The sequence below is a fragment of the Rhinoderma darwinii genome, unplaced genomic scaffold (genome assembly GCF_050947455.1).
Source record: "Rhinoderma darwinii isolate aRhiDar2 unplaced genomic scaffold, aRhiDar2.hap1 Scaffold_69, whole genome shotgun sequence".
Taxonomy (NCBI): domain Eukaryota; kingdom Metazoa; phylum Chordata; class Amphibia; order Anura; family Rhinodermatidae; genus Rhinoderma; species Rhinoderma darwinii.
In genome coordinates, this window is record NW_027464249.1 from 3,082,731 (window position 1) to 3,102,500 (window position 19,770).

Genomic DNA, 19,770 nt, shown 5'->3' on the forward strand with positions numbered 1-19,770 from the left:
GATTACTATAATTAAGTGTTTGGGGCAGACATGAATATTATTTTCTTACCCATAAATGGGACTGACGTTCTCTCCAAGCAGAGGACCACAATGGGTACGTTACATGCTTCCTTGCTTTGGTTTTGTTCCACCTAACTTGCCTGTATCCTGCATTGCCAGCACATCAGTGTCATTTCTGGACCACAGTTGTTCATTTCTTTGTTGATAACCAATGTGCTGGTTATATTTTCACCCTTTCCACACAGAACGCATAACACAATTATCAATGTGATCAGGCTATTTGCACCCAGATCAAGGATATATATTCTTGACATTGTCAGGCATCCCCTTGTGTTTGTACGTTCTCTGCAAGTGTCAGACGTCTCTGTGCTTTTGCTCAGTATGACCCATCTTTTAATGTTGTATTTTCCCAATAAAAATTGTTCTATTTTTTCTATCTACTTGTGTTAATTGTGCCCTACACGCTTTTAGGTTTCTACTAGTTATTTAGGGCAACACACCAAGAGTCACTTGGTTTCATCGAGGTCTAGCCTTTACATATAGGCTGCAATATAGCATATATCAATATGTATATCATTTAGACCTTTTTCCTGCATGTACCTATAGGTTTATGTTGGTAATTAAACCTAGTAGCTGCAACTAGTTCAGCAGGGTAATGCTATTGGTTGAGCAAAGCGATGCTATCCAGCATATTGGTTTTTGAACACAAGAGGGCGCACAACTAGCTTGAGCAATTTATGAATGGAAGCTATGTATCGTAATGGAGCTGTCCAGCAGAATGGTGCTGAACTGAAACGCCGGTAAAGTGTTATGTTGTTATTCTATAGTAGTTATCATGTTTATCATATCATGGACACTGAACATGTCCAAAAATGATAGAAATACCAAATGTTCTAGTTGTAGCTTAATGAAATAATATTTAATTTGTAAGGCTGACGTATATAAACCTCTTTAATGCTCACATCAAGAAATTAAAAATATGTATAATAGGCTAAAAAATGCAATATTTCAAACAATTTAAAATGAGTTCTGAACTGAGAAGATTACTATAATTAAGTGTTTGGGGCAGACATGAATATTATTTTCTTACCCATAAATGTTATAACAGGTGGAAATAATGTACATCGTACAGAATAGTATGACCCGACAAATACATAAACCAAACAGATATCTCTATAGTAATAGTATTACTTTATTAGCCAAACTTTTAATATTTTCTAGTTTGCTATTAATTATTCTGTAATATTTTTGTTCATTATTTTTGTTCCTTACTCATAATTAGGAAATGATGCACATTGTATAGAACAATATGCCCCGACGAACACAAATAATCATTTAGATGGCATTGTGGTTGTGATATTACTTTACTAGCCAATGGTTTAGCATTCCTAAATTTGTGTTGCTGATTCTGTATTATTTTTATCCATTAGAAGTGGAACATAAGTTATTTTCTAAGGTTAAGTCCACCGGGAACTCTCGTTTTTAGAGTGAATATCCAGTAGGCTTCTCGTGATAAGATTTTATGTTTTATGTTTCCCCCTCTAATTGGTGATTTTACTTTTTCTATGGCATAACATTGAAAGCTTGTAGTGGATCTATTATGTTGGGTTATAAAATGTCTTGCAACATTGGAAATGTTTGCAATATTTGTATTTTTAATATAACCCAGATGTTCCAGTATTCTCACTTTAAATTTACGGCTAGTACATCCTATGTACATGAGATTGCACATATTGCACTCTATAATGTAAATTAGTGCTTCACTATTACAATTGATGTGATTTTGGATTGTGAAATTCTTTACATTATCTGAATCTCTGAAAGTTTTTGTTGGTCTAGCATATGAGCAAACTTTGCATGGATGTGAGCCGCATCTAAAGAAACCAGCATAATGAAGCCAAGTGGGCTTTGAAGTATTTAGCGGAAGAACAGAGGGAGAAAGAACATCACCTAAAGAGGGAGCTTTTCTGGGTACTACTTGACAGCCGTCCTTCAGAATATCTGACAAGATGTCGTCATCCATAAGGATGACTAAGTTTCTTTGAACGATTTTCTTAATGGCATTGAACTGAGTACTGTACTGTAACACCAGGGTGGGTATATTTCGGATGATATTTTTGTTACATTTTGGTTCAAGGAGTAGATTTCTAGGTTTATTCTCTACAATGAAGGATGCTCTTTTTAAGGTCCATTCTGGGTACCCTCTCTTTCGTAGTCTCCTTTCTATTTGTTGTTGTTCCACTTGGTAATTGCTATCGTCACTACAATTTATTTTCGCCCGGTACATCTCACCCACAGGTATTGATGATATGGTCTGTTTGGGATGACTGCTTGTTGCATGCAGGATGGTGTTTCCTGAGATGGGTTTGCGATAGGTTTTAGTGTTAATTATTTCTCCTGATTGGCCTGTGAGTTCTAGATCTAAGAACTCAATAGTGTTTTTTTGGACCAAATGAGTACATTTTAAGTTAAATTGGTTGTCATTCAGATAGTATATAAAGTTAGGGATGTCTGATATATTACCCTCCCATATAAATAGCAGGTCATCAATGTATCTTGAATACCAATTGATGGATCTGCCAAAGGGATTACACTAGAAAAGATGAACAATTCCTCCCACCAGGCCATCACAAGATTTGCCAGGGAGGGGGAGAACGTAGCTCCCATTGATACTCCAGTCAGTTGTAAGTAAAATGTATTATCAAATTTAAAGAAATTGTGTGTCATAAGAAACGTGAGTACCTCAAGTATGAAAGATTGTAATTCATGGCTATAGGTACTGTGTCTGAGTAGATGATGTTCTAGTGCTCTCTGAGCTATATGGTGAGGAATACTTGTATAAAGAGAGGTCACGTCACAGCTCAACCATGTAAATTCATCTTTCCACTTTTTATCTACAAATGAGCATAAAACATCTCTTGTATCATGTAAATGACCCGGGGTTTTTACTGCTAGAGGTTGTAGCAGGGAGTCTAACCATTCCGAGAGTTTGTCTGTCATTGAACCTATCCCTGACACTATGGGACGCATGGGAGGAGGAACTATACCTTTATGTGTTTTGGGTAATGCGTGCATGATTGGGATAGTAGGGCATTGTACAGTAATATATTCTGATTGTTTTTTTTGTCAGTACACCACTATTTAGCCCATCACTTATAAGTTTGTCAAGTTTCTTTTGAAACATGGTGGTTAGATTACATGTTAATTTTTTGTATGTGTCTGTGTCTTCCAACAACTTTAAAATTTGACTTTTATACATTTCCCTGTCTAGTACGGTAATGCTACCCCCCTTATCCGAAATTTTAATCACAATATCGTTGTTATTTTTCAATGATTGTTTTGCCCTACTAAGAGCTTTAGAGATGTTATAGTCCCTTTTGCAGTGCTTGGACTTCTCGGATAGTTGTTGTAAATCTTTCTCTATTGCCCATTGGAACCTATCCATGGAGTCGGTCCTGGATGCCAAAGGGTAGAAACTCGGATTTTTTGTGACAAAGTCCGTTGAGAGACTGATGTTCCGTACAGGAGGTTGGGGGTCCAAACTTTCTAGACATTGGATAGTCCTGTGTTCTTCAAATGACAGTGATCTATGATCATGGGAATTGATATTCTGCTCTTGTTGATTAATTTCTTCATTATCCGTTATTACTGATAGTGGGTTATAGAAATGCCTTTTAAATGTAAGGTTTCTGACAAACCGGTTGATATCCAAAAGCGTGTTAAATGTATCAAACGTACGATTGGGGGCAAAATTAAGGCCCAAAGAAAGGACTTTGACTTGGTCTGGAGTTAACTCAGTTGAAGAGAGGTTAATCACACTTATGCTGGATAAGGGTTCTTGCGATTTCGTAGGCGGCGGTTTTGTTCCTGATCACTTTGATTTATGTTTCCTGCCGCCCCTCCTTCCTCGTTTTTTGAATTCTTGACCTTGGTAATTGGTTGATATATTTGGGAATAAGAATTCCTGGAGTTATCGCTGTCTGAGGTTCCATTTATCCCCTCAAAAGAGTCTGGTTCAGAGGAGCTGAAACTGACTCTATTCAGACTAGTATTTGGTCTCCTCTCTTGTCTGCGGTTTTTAAGAATAGGTTTAATTTTATGTCGTTTGTTTCTTCTGTTTCATTGATATACTTCTTTATTTGAATAGTCTCTAAGATCTCTTTGGAACTTGTTTTTTTTAGTTTCAGCTATAGATATATTTCGTTTTTCCAAATAAAGAGAGGTACGTTGTTCCAATGAAATGAAAGCAGGTGAGCTGGAAAAGTCATTAATTTGTTCCTTCAGTGAGAAAATATCTGTATCCAATTCTGTCAATTTGGCCTCCTCATGACTGGTTATTAATTCCATTAATTTTATGGAACATTCAGATAGTATAGAATTCCATTGTGTGTTGAACTCTTCAGAATAAACAAACGTAGGGTTTTTCTTAGGCGTAAGCCTCTTGGGATCATCTGTTTCGTAATATAATTACTTAGGGTAGTCAGGTCCCACCAGATTTTGGCCTCCTGCACTGATAGGTTTCATGCATTTGTCGGGTCATACTATTCTGTACGATGTACATTATTTCCACCTGTTATAACATTTATGGGTAAGAAAATAATATTCATGTCTGCCCCAAACACCTAATTATAGTAATCTTCTCAGTTCAGAATTTATTTTAAATTGTTTGAAATATTGTATTTTTTAGCCTATTATACATATTTTTAATTTCTCGATGTGAGCATTAAAGAGGTTTATATCCGTCAGCCTTACAAATGAAATATTATTTCATTAAACTACAGCTAGAACATTTGGTATTTCCATCATTTTTGGACATGTTCAGTGTCCATGATATGATAAACATGACAACTACTATAGAATAACAACATAACACTTTACCGGCGTTTCAGTTCAGCACCATTCTGCTGGACAGCTCCATTACGATACATAGCTTCCATTCATAAATTGCTCAAGCCAGTTGTGCGCCCTCTTGTGTTCAAAAACCAATATGCTGGATAGCATTACCTTGCTCATCCAATAGCATTACCCTGCTGAACTAGTTGCATCTACTAGGTTTAATTACCACCTGTAGGTAACCGGATATAAACCTCCCCCTGATAGTTTGTCATTTAACAAAAAGCCATGAGGAAGGACGCGGTGTGCGTCTGAAACACGTAGGCACCTTCTATCTATCTCTAAGTATTACACTCGGGACTGATCGTGTTTTAATACTCCAAATAAAATTGGAACAATGTTCTATTTTAACTAACTGCGCTGGATCCTCTATTCTTTCGTTTTCTTGCATTACAGCCTAATGTCAGCTGTAAGATACTGCTGACATCCGGCGATGATGGCACCGACTCAGCTTCTGAGCCGATGCCATGCATTTGTCGTATGGCTGCAGCAAAATGCGGGAAGCACTAGCTTACCATGACATATCCATCCGGCAAATGTCGGGAAGGGGTTATTTGCATTGAGCAGCAATACGTCACCCCTACTGTACCAAAACGACTCCAAAAGACCACATCTTTGAGAAGACCACCCATGGTTTTTCTATGACTTATTATAAATTTTCTTCTATCATATTCAATTTGGCTATTTCATTGAGATAACAACGTTTTAGAAGACGACTTTTCACTAAAGTGTCAGAGGGTCGTTTCATCAACAACATTGGTCATTGATGCAGTAAGTAATACTTTAAACATCCACATTGAGGTTTACACTAAAGACATTTTCTGCAATCACCTGCTAGCAGAAAACGTGTAGATAACTGACAGCACAGCGACATCTGGTGGCCTTGATGTGTTTTACAGTATGTGATGTACTCTGCCTAGAAGAGCTGGGTTATTGCAGCATTATTAGTAGAAGAATCGGAGTTGGCCGCAAATTACAGTTAAATAGAAGCGTTACCTGCAAACTCAGAGGTGACGTCAATGATACTCAATAGGAGACACCTGCAAGGAACATTGAGAATATCGGGAAAACTAAGAGCATTTGACAAGGTTGCTTGGATCTTTATTTCGATAGAGAACATTACTTACCCATGATTTATGGTAAGACCGCAAATCGCACCCATCTGTGTTGCTGTCAAAAATTGGCCGTAACCTTTTAGCCACATCAAATGCTGTCATATGTGGTCTAGTCTTTCAAGATGATAACTACTTATATCCACTTTAGATAGTCAGATGAATGAACAGGTCATTGACTCCCACAAGATCAGCACCCTCCTCTCCTGCTGCTTGGATCTGTCCAATGATCTGATTGGCTACTATCCCCACCCTCTTCCAAATACTGTAAATACTAAAGAAAATAAACAAAAATGTAATTGAAAACTAATGAATGTGTCGCAATCAAAGCACAATACACAGAAATGAGTATAAAAAACATGTTAATAACGATTCCAAAAACAAAATCTTTAATGTTTCATGAAAACGGATCAAACATTTGGACGATTTACATGACATATGGGACAAAAAATAATTATGAGCAAGTGATTTATTTAATATTTAATTTTAGGAAACGTCGGTCACTTTAAGGTTGTCATGACTACTATCCAACCTTCTGGATGGTCCTGGATTTTGATGCAGAGCCGATCTTATTTCTCTGTCTGCGTCCTATCAGGGCTAAGGGTGGAGTTTTCGAATCTGTTCAGTTTTCTCATTGTTGTTTGTGATTTCATGTGTTTGCATGTTTCTGATCAAGCTTCTGTATCACCTTGACTGTTTGGACTCTTTGAACTGGTCCTCGACTTTGTCTTTGGATTTTCCCTCTGCTCACAAATTTGGACATTCTGCTCTTGGCTGGTTTTGACCTCTGCAAGTCCTGGTATTCTTCTGTTTTGGGATTTGGACTTTTAGTATTTCCTGGTTGTGAACTCCGCTTGCTGTTTACCCTCTATCTGTCTGGTTTCCGTTCTGGCATTGCCTGCATTGCACCTCCTGTCCAACACTGTATTCCATAAAAGGAACCTGGGTTCTATGCAGCCAAATCCAACCTGCCTTGAGGTGGGCTCTGGTGAAGACCATAGAGTAGCCTTAGACTATGCTGACCAGAGTGGTGATGGACTTGAGGTAGCTAATTTACCTGCACACTTCATCCAGACGGTCTCCAGCTGCCTTTGGGGAATTTATCGTATAGCAATTCCATAAACTTGCACTCTGGGGAATTTCTCAAGTAGTGATTTCTTGACATTTAGTCTCCCTTGGAAAGGGGAGGCCGTCTCAGTGCCAGGATAAATGGAGAGCAGAAGACAAGACACGACTCAAAAAGAAAGGATCCTTCTGTGTGACACCAAGTTTCATTAGAATTCAAGAGAATTACTATCCCCAGAAATGATCCCAACCCTCTCATGGATCATATAGGAAAATATTGTTCAAATCCTAAATAATAACACGATGCAAACCGCACTCCCACTTACAGTATATATAATATGAAACTCTACATGCAGTGATATATTGTATCTTTTTATTTTATTCGTCACCATACACCATGTAAGAATTTCATATCCGTGTGCATCATAGGAAAGTCGCCATCACAGCGAACAATATTGTGTCCAGTCATATAGAGAGGGATACAGACACTATGGTGAAGAAAACTACGGGGGCGGCTTTGGATATGTTCTATGCATAGGGAAATTTATGTATCAATTTCTTTCGGTTACAATATCTCTCCCACAGCGTTACCTTAAAGAGGCTCTGTCACCAGATTAAAAATGCCCTGAACAACGTGATCTCGAGAGACCACGCGGTGACGTCACTTCCGCCCACAGGTCCTTCGCCCCTAGGGAGTTCTATATGTTTACCTGCACTATGTGATGCTGCCTCCTCCGCTGCTGCTGCTGCAGATCCGACGACTGTAACTTCTCATACGCCTGGAGATAATCTATGTTCAGTCTTAAAACGCAGGGATGAAGGACCTGTGGGCGGAAGTGATGTCACAGCATGGTCTCGCGAGATCACGCTGTTCAGTGAAACCAGCTTGGGTGTAATGAAGAGAAGTGTATGATGCTGATTGGTCAGCATCATACACTTCTTTGTAATACGCCCACTTGGGCATTAAGAAACTAATTTGCATAATTGTAATAAAGGTCATAACTTTGCTGAAAAAAGATTGTTTCTCAAAATAAAAACCACTGCTGTTAACTACATTCCAGCGCCCATAAAATGATGTAGGAGATAGGGCATTTTTAATCTGGTGACAGAGCCTCTTTAAGGCCTCCTTCACACACAGAAAATTTCTGTCATTTTAAACTGCACCGAAACGCTTCTAAAAACACCAGCGTTATTAAAATGAAACAAGCGTTTTTTTTAAGGCGTTTTTAGTGGCGTGTTTATGTGGTGTCATTTTGTACGTGCTTTGTTTTATGGCATTTTTGAAGTCCTATATAGAATCTATTGAAAAAACGCCTGAAAAAAACGCTATACCCAGAGTGTGTGGAAAAAAAATGCCACTGATCACAAAATTGCCTCAAAAACGACACAAACCAGAACGCAGTTGTGTGTAATGCATTTGATATTTTACTACAGACTTTAATGTAACATCTGCCGCACTTAATACAGCAAGAAAAAACACCACAGAAACTGCATTAAAAACACCACAACGAAAAGCACAAATACGCAGCAAAGCGCTGTGTGTGAATCCAGCCTAAAAAGGGTTGTCTGGGATTTGGGAAAGGAAAACCCCTGCTCCCCAAAACAAATTTAGGGTGAAGCAAGTAGCGATGACTGGGTAAGGTCTGCAGGAAATGTGCATGTGAGGGCAGGTTCACACCGCAGATCTTTAGGCTGAAAATACGAGATTAAAAGAAGACAGACTTTGAATCCGGACGTTTTTTACAGCTGATATTCCAATCATTTATTGAGCGTATTTTGAGGCGTATTTTCAGAGAGTTTTTTAACCCCTTAATGACCGCCGATAAGCCTTTTCCCGGCGGTCATTAATGGGCTTTATTCTACAGCGCCGCCATTCCGCGTCGCTGCATTAGAATAAAGTAGACAGAGCAGGGAACTGTCAAAGCTCCCTGCTCTCAGCTGCCAGAGGTAGCTGAGGGCTGGGGGCGTCCCTGCTCGACCGGGTGAGATCGATATTAGTATCGATCTCACCCGTTTAACCCTTCAGATGCGGTGCTCAATAGCGAGCACCGCATCTGAGTGGTTTTGGAGAGAGGGAGGGAGCTCCAACTCATCCCACTGACACCCGGTGATAAAATCGCTGAGTGTCTGTGTCTCCGATGGCAGCCGGGGGCCTAATAAAGGCTGCCAGGTCTGCCTGTAATGAATGCCTGCTAGGTCATGCCAGAGGCATGTCCTAGCATATGCCTGTCCATTTTAAACGGACAGGCAATAATACACTGCAATACAAAAGTATTGCAGTGTATTATAATAGTGATCGGAGGATCACATAGTGAAGTCCCCTAGTGGGACTAGTATAAAAGTAAAAAAAAGTTGAATAAAGTTAATTCAAAAAATGTGAAAAAAAAAATGAAAAACCCACTTTTTCCCCTTACAAACTGCTTTACTATTAAAAAAAACCACAATAAAGCAAAAAAGATGCACATATTTGGTATTGCCACGTCCGTAACGACCCCGACTATAAATATATTACATTATTTAACCCGCACAGTGAACGCCGTAAAAAATAAAATAAAACACTATGGAAGAATTGCTGTTTTCTGTTAATACTGACTTAAAAAAAATGTGATAAAAAGTGATCAAAAAGTCGCTCCAAAATGGTACCAATAAAAACTACAAGTCGCCCCGCAAAAAACAAGACCTTATACAGCTATGTTGACGCAAAAATAAAAAAGTTATAGCTCTTCGAATGTGACAATGGAAAAATGTAAAAAATGGCTTGGCCATTAGGGCCCAGAATGCAAGCAGGGGGAAGGGGTTAAAGTGTCATGGGAAAAAAGAAAAATCAGCTTCTAAAATGCTTCCGAAAGGGACGTGTCCCTTCTTTTTTATAAAGCGTAGTTTTACGTGTTTAATAATTCAGCAGCAAAAAAATACACCTCATATGAGCTGTGCGGTGTATTTCCTATTAATATTAATGGGAAGCGGTTTGCAGGCGCATTTCAAGTGTATTTTGGAGCGTAACACGACCATTTTACGCTCTGACATACGCCTGAAGATGAGCCGTGTGAACACGTCCTTTATATGTAAGCTGGGAATACTCCTTTAAGACCCATTTACACCGATTTTGTATCCCTAATAATTCCCAATATCGGTGGCGGCATCTTCAAATAAAATGACCTCCTGTGACCGCACAATCACCATGACGTAACTGTACATCATGGTGGCCTTATGTAAGACAATCCATGGTGCACAGTTATGTCATGGGGGCTTAAGGGGTTAATGTTATGGCTGAACGGTGTATAATCATCAAGGGCTTAATAATAGGGGTTACAGAGGTAAAAGTCTCACTGGGGGCTGGTGCCTGAGGGGGCTTAAGAGAAGACATAAATATTATAAATGGCGCACAGTCTACAAAGATAGTCGCCTATTGGTCAGTGTCTGTAGCGTCTCCGGAATAAAGAGAAAACGTTATTTCAAAATGAGGTTGTAATGACGAGACGACCACTTTACAGACAGAGATGACAGTTTTACACATAATTCCAATTTATATAAGTGACACTAATGATATAATTGTTCTGCAATATGTCCCCTTCTATGTACCGATGTGGAGATCTTTAACTTGACTTTTAATGCATTAAATACACAGCGCCGTGGCAAGAAACTTTAATTTCACTTTTTCAATGGTTTTCAATGACTTAAAGAGGCTGTGTCACCGCATTCTACGTGGCCTGTCTTCTACATGTGATCGGCGCTGTCATGTAGATCACAGCAGTGTTTTTTTATTTAGAAAAACGATCAATTTTGACCAAGTTATGACCTATTTAAGAAAGTTATTAGCATAAATCTAAATGCCCAACTGGGCATTTTTTTTTAGCTTTTGACCAAGTGGGCATGTATCTTCCATGCTTATAAAACAGCAGTCCCATGTAACGCCTATATCCAGTGTATACACAGACAGTTTATCCAGGCAGGAGGAGATAACCGATGATGTAACCGATACTGCAGCCACTTATGATGTCACTGATGATGTCATAGACAGTACTAGTCGCTAAGTTCTCTATGTGCAGCTGGATTCCACTCACTTTGCACTTGATATTTGATCAGTGTGTTTCCTACAGATCACGATTGTTGGCCTTTTTCTCACATTTTTGGGAATAACATTTTGACCAGGACTGTGATTGACTGTGATTGACAGGTAAGATGCAGCATTTTATTATTTATCAGCTATAATATCAGTGTTATTAATTATACATGTTACTGGATACATGAAATATCTACGCTCTAGAATTCTGATATAAGACCAGATTCACACTGGACATTACTGCAGCAATTTATAACCAGCATCTCACCACAACTATATGATTGTAGAAGGATTTTTTTTTTCCTGTAATTGACAGGGTTGTTTTTTGTTTTTTTTTCAAGTTCCAGTAAAATGTTTCTATGAACAAAAGTAAAAACTGAACATGTGGATTTTACATTCAGATTTTGAGGTTATTTATTTCCCCATTAAAGTTACAATTTATTATTTCCTGAAAAATACAGCAGTCAGTAATGTGTGAATGGAAATGTGAATTCTCAAGTATTTTCTAGGACAGACATGCCAGGAGAGACGTCAGATCCTCGATAATTTTATATGTATGTTCTGTCCTTTGTATAAAATGTCTTATTTACCTTTTAAAGGGATTTTCCATAACTTTATTATTAATAGTAAATATCAGATCGGTGGAGATCTGACTCCTACCACCCCCATAATCAGCTGAGTAAAGGGGCCGCACCACCCTGGTCAGCCACATGTCCTCTTCATTGTTTACCAGGAAAGCTCCATGCATTTGGTAGTGGCTGTGCTCGGTATTGCAGCTCAGAGAGAACCAACTCTGGATTGGGGCCCCCTAAACCCTGTTCTACCTTTTTGTGTTCTGGCTGATTTCCTACTATGAAGGGGAAAAGCTCCATAGAACTGAATAGTAGTTACCCAAACAGCGTAGCTCGCATGATATGCTGCTTCCGTAGCTGCCATTCACTACTATGGGAGTTAGAGCAACAGCGTAGTTCAGCGAGCTACGCTGTTTCCGTAACTCCCGACCATGTAATCTGTAAGTGGCCGGGAATTCGTGAGCACAAAATGCTAGAACAGGGTTTAGGGGGCCCCATTCTAGAGATTGGTGTACAGATGGGACCCGCATTTATCTGACGTTTATTACATATCCTGTGGTTACGTCAAATATGTCGCTCATGGGAAAACTCTAACATACTGTACACGTTTCTTACAGGATGGCGGTGACGGACACCTCTGATATATGTCATATGTTGGTCATCTGTCACCTATAGACGTCAATGTTAAATAGTGTATACGTGTAATGTATAAGTGTAACCTCTGGTAACATGACAACTATTATTGTATCTATCCTGTGATCAGAGGTTTTGTATCTTTTTCTTAGATCTTGTCTGAACAGATCCCTTGATTAGTCCCAGAACTGCTGCTGCCGGGACAGAGTCCTGAATACAGCGCTCAGGTATTGATCTCTCTTTCCTGTAATTTACCTTTCCTGCATATTACTCACACACGTCCCAAATTATCTGGTCAGAAAACAGACGGCACCTTTGTGTATGACTGAAGCCATTCCTCCATGTCACATAGGCAGATAGATCCCTGACACGTGGCGGCAGTCATAGTTATCATGAACACTCTTATTCTACTGACACCAAGAAGTTCACCAAACAGTCACATAATCTTACTCCTGGATATAGAGCCAGACATAGAAGACTGAGGTCTTCATAGCAAAGATCAAACTGGGCCCTCCATTATGGGGCCCAATGTAGCTACTGAGGAGAGCCGGGCGTGATGTTTGTTTACCTCTCCATTCCCTTCCCATGACCTTTGGGACAATTCTCCACCACTTTGCTTGCTGCCAATGTAGTTCCTCTGGAGAGCGGAGTCCTGCACAGGTTGTCACCAGCCAGCCGCAAAGAGGAGAGGACCAACTCCATTACCTGCTATATAGTGATACCAAATCCACTGCTGTCTAAATCTATAACTGTCAAATTGTATTTTCCATGAAGTGTAATCTTATATTATAATATTTTATTGCAATTAACCTCCAATCCCAGGGATGATGGATTATCTCTTCTATGTATATAATACTGGTCATATGTTCTGGACTTGTCTGTTCTTATGACGAGTAAATAATTGCATTTCCCATAAAATTATAATGTTGGAGCATCTCCTCTTAGCACTCTGAATTTTTCCGTTCCTCTATAATTCCGCCTGGGAATTTTTGAATATGGGGGATACAATATCTCTTGTCTATAGGACGTGTCCCTAAACATTATGAAACTGTCAGCACTCATTGTATAGTATCAGACCATGGCCATTGAGAAAAGAGAATAACGTCACCCAGTTGTCAATTTCTTCTTACATTTCCAGGAGTAATAAAAAAGTAACAGCCCAATGAAGAGCTCTGTGATGGCCTCAGGTCCAGGTGTAGGAGGGGCTGCTCCAAAAATGAGGAGAGCGCCCAACTAATGCCCAGCATATAAAGTAGGAGAGTCCAAGGTAAGTGCCGAATATTTCTTTATCTCTACACACGTTATATCACATATTTACTGGCTGGAAGGTTTATAGCAATAATGGATATTTTCTCCAAGAGCCCAATTTCAGTTTTCTCACATTGTCCCTCAGAAAACAAGGTTGCTCTTCCTAATATTCCTCGCTTCAATGCTGGGGGTGGTAGATGGAAGAATAGAAAAAAATGTCCTACACAAAATGTAGTGACCGCTTATTACTGACAAGCTACAAACCTGTAATATATTAGGAACAGAGACCAAGAGCCTGGAAACCCGGTGTGGTCAACTATGGCATCCAGACTAAGCTGCCACCCAAACTTATATATTGCCAGGTAACCCGGTACATGCCCAGAATATTCATTACATGTATCCACATTATATGTGTCCAGAGACACCACAAAAGAGAGAAGAATCAGAAACTCCACAGTTCTCTATAGTTTCCCTTAAGTTTAGGCTTATATAGAGACATAACTATAAGCTCCGGGGCCTTGGTGCCAAATCTATACCAGGTCCTGCCAACTATCATATACCATATATAATCTGCACTCCCACAGACACAATAGGCTTTATGTAAGATGGGGTCCTGGGCAACAAGTAAAGTAGGCTCACCCACCCACCCCATCCCACAGGGTCATGTTTCTATACAGTTTTTTATATTTATCTGGTGGTCTAGGGCTGTGAAAGGGTTCAGTGTAAATTCACTGGTGGTTTAAGGCAGTAAAGGGGAATTGTTTTTTCATTGTATGGTGGTCTAGGGCAGTCAAGGGGGCGACAAGTAAAATCAGGATTCCTCCAGGTGATGGCGGCATTGGGGATTTGTTCAGATTGTGACCCCCTTATGCCAGTCATGGACACCAGGGCCTGTACAACCTCTTCACCCCTATAATTATGTTCCCTGGGTCTACGTTACATTACAAAATGTGTTCAATGTCTGACTCGCCTTGTGATAGATAATGACATGTGTGACAGTAAATATATTATTATACATTATAGATATGGGGTTATTTTATGTATATGCAGTAAACCCATTATGTATATTACAGACATATAAAACATGTGAATATGTGGCACCAGTGACAGCCGACATGCTAGAAGATCCACCGTATATATGTAAGTATTATAGAAAATAACAACCTATAGAAATGCTATAATGTGATGTCATCCAGAATGTTCCTATAGAGACACATGAGAGGCTGCGGGAACAAATTCCCCAATGTTGTCAATTGGCTGAACATATATTTGTTGATATGATGACCCATACTAAGCTCACATCATAATTTTAACTTTTCGTTCCAGAAAACCTTGGGATCGGCTGCCTGCTGCCAGGGGGACTCTCTGAAGTAATATTTCATCTATATGAGGTATATCCATCTTTAGTTACTATATATAGGGATGGGGATCGTGTAGGTAATGGGTTTCTTTGTATAGTATGAAGATGGCCATATGACTGGCGGTGCCATGTAGTCTAGGGGGGACACGTAAGGGAACAATAGGGAACGGTTTTGGCCTGAAGATAGATTTAAGGTAATTGGTTGAGGGGACTAGGGGTACAGTAAAGTTAATTGGGGATTAGGGGTGGAGCAGTGTTGGGGGATATAAGGCACGGTCACCCTGCCAAGAGCACTTGCCACACATTATTGCCTACAAGAAATTCATTAGCCCAAACCCTTACATGCAATCTAATAGACATTAGGACGCTACTAGTTACTTTCGGGGTGGCAGAGGGCCCCCTGACCTGCTGGGCCCCAATGTAACTGCACAGTTCTCACATATAGTACGTCCGCCCCTGATTTATGTTAGAAAGTCATATGGGAGAAGCCCCCTGACCGGTTAAATACCTAGGCCAAATGGGCAAACATCTTGTAATAGCCACTGATTCCATGTCATGTAACTGCTGAGGACTTGTACTATATAATATTGTATATTGTAATGTTGTGGTGAAGGAAAGGTACAGGGTTCAGGAGTCATCTCTACTACTTGGTGTCTTAGCGCTGGGCACTTGTGCCATGTATCCCAGACATGTACCCCAAACTTTGCTAGCAGTCAGGGGAGACTGCTTACCTTACTGTTATCATTACTACAAGTAATAAAAGCAGGCGGCAGGGAGCGGACCTATCTATGCCGCCTGTCACTCTGACGTCCGCAATGTTTACCTGCAGCATTGTAGGGGGGGGTGGCAGGACTCCTAATAAAGTGTCTCTGTGTGAATATTTGTATGAACCCCTCAGAAACCCCATAATAGTTACTATTGTGATATAATAAGAATAAAGCTCATTATAATAACTCACTGATAAGAGACATTGTAGAAGCATAAAAATGAGATAATATATAATACACCTAAAGCTATAAAATACAATGTTGGGGACTGGTCTCTGTTCTACATGAAAATGTTTCCATGGATTGGGATTTGTCCTAATACTTTGTCTTTCTTACTCCTAGTATTGATTCTGAATGGCCCCATTGAATTGCATAGGTCCGTGTGATGTCCGTTGTTTTAACACACGTAAGGCCTTATTCACACGAACGCGTTTAACGTCCATGATACGTCGCACGGACCTATGTTAGTCAATGGGGCCGTTCAGACAGTCCGTGATTTTCACACAGCGTGTGTCCGCTGCGTAAAACTCACGACATGTCCTATGCTTGGCCGTTTTTCGCGCAACACGCACCCATTGAAGTCAGTGGGTGCGTGAAAACCACGCGCTGCACATGGAAGCACTTCCGTGTGTCGCGCGTGACTCGCGCAACAGTAGATAAATAAGTGAAGGAAAAAATAAAAGCACGTCCTTCATTTCTTTTTCTAAACATCAAAACCGCATGTCATAAGGATGGCATATGCGTGGAAATCACGCAGCCACGCAGCATTCACTGATGACACACGGAACTGCAAGATGCACACGTTCGTGTGAATAAGGCCTAACACGGATGTGCAATACGCTGGTGTGAATAAGGCCTAAGTTGTATTTTTATACACGTATTATGCTATGTGCTATGTGTGATTTTGGTTGCATACAGTAGAAGTTGCTTGTTGTGTGGAGTATTTTTTTTTTTCAAATACATGGATGATGGCCAAATATTGTAGGGCTTCTGTTTCAGTGTTTTGAGAGCGCACACTTTTGTGGCTGTAGATGTATGTGGTATATATATATATATAAGCTTTTATCACCTTGATCTATTCATTGTAAATTATATTTTCTCAAAATCGCTGATTGTATGTGAGTTTTAGGCACAAATGTGAATTTTAATGCATTTGTTTTTAAAAATAAATTCCTCTATCCTATATCTAAGGTGTGATAGTGAAGGTGAACACGGCCGCCAGGACCACGTCAAGACAACTGCAATCGTCCAGAAAAATAGGAGCTTTGTGGACGCCTCATTTTTCTAGGTGTGTAATCCCTGCATTTTATAGATTGTTACCGTATATATCGGCGTACAAGACGACTTTTTACACCCTTAAAAAAATGTCAAAAGTGTGGGGTCGTCTTATATGCCGGATATTGTCTACATTAGGGATGCACGTTGCAGCCGCACAGCTCAGTATAGTACACATGACTATGAGAGCGGGGCTGCGGCTGTGTAATTCAGCCACAGCCCCGCTCCTGAGTCATGATAAGTTCGCGGGGTCAGGATGATGCAATGCGGCCAGCGCTGCACTAATGAGCGGCGGCACTGGAGACAGAACATGGCGGGCGCGCTACAAAACACCCCCATGTTCTGTCTTCAGTGCCTGAACTGCCGCTCATTAGTGCAGCGCCGGCCGCATCACCTCATGCTGACCGCGCGCGCACTTCCTGTCAGGAGCGGGGCAATGGCTGTATTACACAGCCGCAGCCCCGCTCTATAACGGCGGAGATCAGAGAAACCGCTCATCTCCGCCGTTATTCCCCTGAATGCTGCGATCACAGCTGACTGCAGCATTCAGGGGAAAGTGAGAAGGGGGGATGCCCCTGGATCGCGTCACAGGGAATTCCTGTGACGCGATCGAGGGCCATACCATATATGGGCAGACAGCCCAGGGTCTATTGACGGACCCCAGGGCTGTCTTACCATATTTCATGTTGTTAGGACATACCCAAGTATGTCCTAACAACTGCCTGTGTGCTATCTGTCCACAGGTTAATGTACTGGGATATATCTGATATATGTCAGTACATTAAAGTTTAAAAATAAAGTAAAAACAAAGTATTGTTAAATTTAAAAAAAAATACACCTTCACCTTTTTTACAATAAACATTAAAATAAGTCTCAATACACACATTCAGTAATGGCGCGGACAACAATGTTTTTGCATCATTTATGATGTGTACGCTGTAAAAAAATGAAATAAACACGGCTTTCATTCACTTATTAATGTGAGGCGCGAGGCGCGATGAATTTACCCTCCATGTTCCTCACATTAATAGTAATTAACCCCATCATGTACCTCGCACATTAACCCAATATGACTGAGAAACATGATGGGATTAATTACTATTAATGTGAGGCGCGTTCAAAATTCATCACACGTCGCTCCTCACATCAGAAAACGGAAGATTTTTTTTTTTATTACTGTTGGCAAAAGTATCGAAATTGGTATCGAAATCGCAATACTAAACTAAGTATCGGTATCGAAGTCCAAATTCTGGTATCGTGACATCCCTAGTCTACATATTGTCTACACACAGGTTGTGTGTTACCTTGTGAGCCTGCAGTCCGGTACACAGGCTCCCGGGATGCACGGAATCCGCCACGGATCTGAGGGAAGCCGGTATTAGCCGCCAGGGAACATCTCTGTAAGATCCTCTGGCCCGCCCTTTCCTCTCATTCCCTGCCTCTCAGATCTCGCGCGATGAAGCAGCCTATCTGCGCATGCGCGAGTTAAAAGAGACAGAGAGTCCTGGGTCCTGCCGCCGATTGCCATAGTGAAGCGCTCCTGCACGAAATGGTGAGTATATCTTAAATTCTATATTTTAAGGGTAAAAGTTGGGGGTCGTCTTATACGCCCAGTCGTCTTATACGCCGACATATACGGTACTTTTTTTTTGTACATTTCCTGCTTAAAGCCACATTTTTGGTGTTTTCAATTTGTAATTTTATGGAGATAATATATGTACATGTAGAAACAGGCACAAGTGGTATGTATATACGTATGTATGTATGTATGTATGTATGTATGTATGTATGTATGTATGTATGTATGTATGTATGTATGTATGTATGTATGTATGATATATGTATGTATGTATGTATGTATGATATATGTATGTATGTATGTATGTATGTATGTATGTATGTATGTATGATATATGTATGTATGTATGTATGTATGATATATGTATGTATGTATGTATGTATGTATGATATATATATTTTTTTCTCCTTAATCTAACTTTTTGGTATTTCCTCATGGGAATTGGTCTGTGATATGACCTTTTTTTTCCCCTTTTTTAACAACTTAATTAATAAAATTATTTATTTTTACTACATACCCATGTGAGTGCTGATATATCCTAGAGGGTTTTTTTGTTTTTTCTTTTCTGCTTTAATTACTAGGATAGCGCCGTGTGGCATTCGGTCCACAAAATTTCTTGGGTTATTGGATATCAAATATTTTCTTATGTATGTATGATATATATGTATGTATGTATGTATGTATGCTGCTACGGGGCCCGCGGCATGAGGCTCCGCTAGCTGCCGTTATGGCTGCTACAGCGCGACACCCCTGAACACTACGGCAGAGCAGAGAGGTATCTCCCCACTCTGCCATCAAACAAAAGACATGTATCCCCTATCCACAGGATAGGGGATACATGTGTGATCGCTGGCATTGATAGGGAGAACGGGGGACTGAAAGTCCCCTGAAGTTCTCCATCACAAACCTCGGACTTCCGGGGTCTGTGTCGGCAGCTCCGTAGAAATGAATGGAGCACCGGTCGCGCTTGTGCGCATGCGTGACCAGCGCTCCTTTCATTTTAATTGAGCTGCGCAGACGCCGGAAGTCCGAGGTTAGTCATGGAGAACTTTGAGGGACTTTCGGTCCCCCGTTCTCCTTATCGCTGCCAGCGATCACACATGTATCCCCTGTCCTGTGGATAGGCAATGCATGTTATTTGTAGGAGACACTGTAGGTCGCATTTTTTGGGGGGGGGGGCTGGGGACGCTGTATGGCGTTCCC

The 19,770-nt window shown here is 40.4% G+C and overlaps 1 long non-coding RNA gene across 3 annotated transcripts in view; it reads left to right on the forward strand.

Annotated features, from left to right (window-relative positions):
• The window catches only part of LOC142728756 (uncharacterized), a 443,369-nt gene that overhangs the window by 416,750 nt on the left and 6,849 nt on the right, over positions 1-19,770 (forward strand). For all 3 annotated transcript variants that reach the window (XR_012877744.1, XR_012877745.1, XR_012877743.1), the window contains 6 exons: positions 11,171-11,247; positions 12,491-12,565; positions 13,477-13,605; positions 14,660-14,726; positions 14,913-14,977; positions 16,905-17,001. This is a non-coding gene — a long non-coding RNA (uncharacterized LOC142728756). The remainder of the gene's footprint in view (positions 1-11,170; positions 11,248-12,490; positions 12,566-13,476; positions 13,606-14,659; positions 14,727-14,912; positions 14,978-16,904; positions 17,002-19,770) is intronic.